At 48.0% G+C, this 4,429-nt stretch overlaps 1 pseudogene; it reads left to right on the forward strand.

Moving 5' to 3' along the window:
- Positions 1 to 994: 994 nt before the first annotated feature.
- On the forward strand, positions 995 to 3,457 carry LOC101563892 (annotated as a pseudogene).
- Positions 3,458 to 4,429: the final 972 nt, after the last annotated feature.

Consider the following 4,429-nt stretch of genomic DNA (forward strand, 5'->3'; position numbering starts at 1 on the left):
AGAAAGAAAGAGAAAAGAAAGATAGAAAGAAAGAAAAAAGAGCAGGTCTGTAAGACACAATGGAGGGTTGGGCTGGGGAGATGCCTTGTTGGGCCGGGGAGATGGTTCGGTAGACTAAGCACTTCTCTGGCAAGCGGAAGGGGCTGAGTTCAATCCCTGGTTCCACAAGACAGTGGAAGAAGGACTCAGCCCAGCCGAGCTGCTTTAGGTAGAGGGAGGTGACCAAGCTGATCAACTCTGGTCACTACGCAAGGTGAGAGGATGGACTGCTCTCCTCTGGAGCTTGCAGAAGGGAGCACAGCCCTGCTGACGCTGTGATTACAGGTCAGTGGGAACCGTGCTTGATTTCCGACATGGCATATTAAGATAATACACTTGTGGTGTTTAAGCCAACAGCATGTGTTAATCTGATAGAGTACAAAGAGTAAACTAACAGACACATTAAGTAAATTTAGACTTATTTTAATGGTATTGCAAATATCTCCAAAATCCCATTTCGCCCCCCCCCCCCAGATCTCTGAAGTGATTTTCTCTCTGGTGCAAATCTCAGTTTTGCTCTTTGTTTGTATAAAACACATCCTATTTTAGGAGAGAAATTGTACATTGGTGGCCAGAATCTGAACAGAATCCTGCAAACTTTGGTGTACGAATCACCTAGGCTTGAAACAAGAAGGAGCCATGAGGTTAGGCTGAGGAGGTGTCACTTACCATAGACCTTGAGGTGGAAATAATGGGTAAATTCTTTTCCTCCAGTCAACAAGCCATATACCTTGTAGTTCCCACTGTCCTGTGGAGTCAGATTCTCAATCTTCACGGATGTCATATTGGGCACTTGCACCCTTGCTTTGTACATGTCTTGGAGTTTGGTCAAGTTGGGAGTGTCACCTGTCCCTCTCTCGGCTCTCAGTATCAGCGTGTACTGGGATCCAGAGGCAAAGCTCCAGGAAGTCTCTGTCAGGTTGGATTGTAGATCTCCTCCTGGCTGCTCACGCACATGGAGCCAGACAGAACCTCCTTGAATCCCCTTCAGAAGAATGGGGGTGTGAGAGTCCTGAATCCTAGGACCCTGGGCTCCAGAGCCCTTGGCTGGATTACAGCAGACACCTACAACATAGAAAGGGGAAACATGAGCATTTCCTCAGCTAGAGGCAGGGAGGGAAACCGAGTCATTCTTTTTAATCAATTCATTCAGTATGTTCTCTCTATTCTCAGAAAGGGAGCCCCATGGGAAGCATTTCTGGGATTGAGCGCAGGTTCTTTGCAGTGCAACATGGGATGGGTACACAACCTGATTAGGCTTCAGGTTATTTTTCCTGCCATCTAATGGCAGGAGAACTAAATGAGCTTGTAGATCAAAAGCACCTAGCACACCACTGGGCACAGGGTTAGTGCCTAACTGTAGGAGGCAGCTTTTAAAGCAGCTCCCAAGGATGCCCTCTTCATGTCTACTCCCCTCCTCTGGCGTGTGCACTGCAGCTAGAGACTGGCTTCTGAGGCATAGAGAGCAATGAAAAGGGTGGGGGCATCACTGGATCCAACTACACAGGACAAGTCCCTGGCTCACACCCACTTCCTGTCCTTCACCGTCTCCTGCTGGTGCTGATGAAGCAGTGGTCCTGTCGTGAGCTGCCCTGTGGGGAGGCCCAGGTGGTGAGGTCCTGAGGCGTCCTCCAGGCTACATCCACACTGTAGGGGTCAGGCTCCTGTCTGCAGTCCCACAAGTGGTGCCTGAAGCTGCTTCTTCCTCCTCCAGCCTTGAGAGGTGACGCCAAACCCACACTTTGATCTCAGTCTGCAGGACCAGAGCAAGAAGGCCCAGCTGAGCCCCTTGTGGGCACTGGCCCCCAGAAATTGTGACAGTGCAGGATTTGCTCTAAGGCAGTAAACTAAGGGTGAAAGGTTACTCCAGATGGATAACTAATAAGATAGCAAAGGTGTTTTCCTCTCCCTTGTCAAGGGAGTGTATTAGTTAAGGTAGGATAGGTGCAGTGTTATGACAGCTGCACTGCTCTGTGACTAGGAACTGGAGAGACTGTGCCTCAATCACACTATGTGTTCCATGAGGGAGAAGAGGACCAGGGATGTAGGAGTGGCACAGTGTTGGCCTAGCAAGTGCAAGGGCCTGAGTTTGATTCCAGGTACCCACCTGCCAAAAAAAGACAGCTATACTAGCTTGAAAAACCATAAAGGGGAGAGGTGCCCTGACCCGGTGACTGGGGCTCCCCTTGAATCTCAGCCACAAGAAGCCCATGGCAGCCACCTCTCAGCCTCCTCAGATGCTACAGCAAGGAAGAGAGAGAAGCACACGCAGTTTCCCCACAGTAGTCCCAAGGTGGCAAAATTACTGCCTTTTTGTTATAACTAGAACTTTGTCATGAGGCCTCATGTAATTGCCGAGGTCCAAGACAATAGGACAGCTGCACCCAGGCCCTAGACCAGAAGGGTCATATCCTAACCAGGTCCTCTGGGTTAAAACCCTGACACAGCTAAAGTGCCAGCTTTCCATTGTTCTCTCATGTACCAGGCACTAAACTCACTCAAAATATGCAACTGTTTCCTCTAGGAGTCATTTCAAAAGACCTGCCCCTAGAGAGAGAGAAATTATCATACTGTGGATGGGTGGAACATCTGTTACTTCGAGGCCAATATCTTCTTCAAAAACTGTGAAATTAAGAATAAAGCTGAAAAAAAAATAAAAAAAGAAAAAAAGAATAAAGCTGATAGGATTTTGGCGGTATAACCCCATATTTCCAAGTATCTAGAGACACTCCAGAAATGCAGTTCCAAAGGCAAGGAGAAAAAGAGATGCATACACTGGGAATCACTAATTTTCAGTTTAAAACAGCCTGAATTACATAGCAAGACCCTGAATCCTTATTCGCTCAGCAGAGAGGACAGTGCCTCTATCTTTTCCAAACATCTCCCCTCTGCCTGAGGTGGCTTCAATCACAGATATGCCACCCTGCACTACAGGAGGAGAGGCTGGGGCACCACGGTGTCCAGGATAACCTGCTACACACATCAAAAAGGCCACAGCTGGGGGAGGGGACCTGCACCACCAATTTACCGATTTGCGCTTCTCTGGCCCCACCTCTCGAGCCCCGCCCCGGTCCTCTGGCCCCACTCCTCAAGCCATACTCTGCTCTTTCAGCTGCATCCGCCCCATGACTTATATGAGGCTTTGAGGGGACAACTAGACACAGACCATAACACTGGAGAACCTGGATTTCCATTCAGTGCAATTTATGCCATACCTTCCAATAAACAGGAAGATGAGATGGTGAGAGCCTTCCCACAGCAGCTAAGGCAACAGGCTTGATGGAGGCTGTATGAAGAAGTTTTACCCTCAGGATGATAAGCTCAGCAAGTGGCAGACTTGCTCTATGAAGAGCTCATTCATGACAAGAGTCTTTCAGGACCTGGCAGTGAAACAGTGTGGCCAGCTTCCACGTTGTAGCCATGCGCAATACTCCACAGCAGGATGTACACAACCTTTTGCCTATATTTCATGGTGTTTTATCCAAAAGAATAAAAAGGGAGCCTGTCTTTACCTGAAACACTCTTGATCAACAATTTGGCACAGAAGGGGGAAGTGGATTGTCAAAGGGTGATTCAAAAATTTCAGCAGTAACAAGCTGATACTTTTTTTTTTTCAAGCTGATACTTAATGCAAATAATAATAAATTTCTGATCCTTCATGTTAGAAAGAAATGTAGAGGAACAAATAGAGATTTGGTGAGCACATGCTCCCACCACCAGGACAGCACAATGTGAAGGCTCTAGGACACCCCACTGGTCTCTGAGTGCTGTCCCCAGCAGAGCCCCAAACAATGGGCACAGAGGCCTCAGCCTACCTCCTCTCAGCCCTGCCTTGTCCAACAGGTGCAGCAGAGTGAACAGGGCACCATTTGTTCTTCTTAGGGACCAGGTCAGGATGCAACAGACCAGGGGACAGTGCCACAGGGTCTTGAAGAACGATCTCCTAGCAGGCAGCCAAGACCCACCCAGGTGGGAAACACTTATCTTCTCCCCAGCTGGTAAGTTCCTCCTCATGTCAGACTGTTCCTTGTATTTTAGGCCTGTAGCCATTCCACATACATCCTGTAGGCCTTATCTCTCATCCACTGATGGACTCTTGGGGGGCTTCCATATCTTGCTATTGTAGATAGTTTTGCAGCAAACATGGCAGGGCAAATACTACAATATAGGCAGCTTGTTTACTCTGCTTGTATGCCAGAAGTGGGACAGCAATATGGTAAATCTATTTTTAGGTTTTTAAAGACTCTTTATTCTATTGTCCAAAATATCTATACTAGCCCAGCATGGGGGAACACTCTTATAATCCCAGCACTTGGAAGGCTGAGGCAGGAAGATTGCCATGAGTTTGAGGATAGCCTGGAATACAGTGAGAGTTCAGGGCTAGCCTAAA

This window comes from Octodon degus, unplaced genomic scaffold (assembly GCF_000260255.1).
Source record: "Octodon degus isolate 3935 unplaced genomic scaffold, OctDeg1.0 scaffold00032, whole genome shotgun sequence".
NCBI lineage: Eukaryota > Metazoa > Chordata > Mammalia > Rodentia > Octodontidae > Octodon > Octodon degus.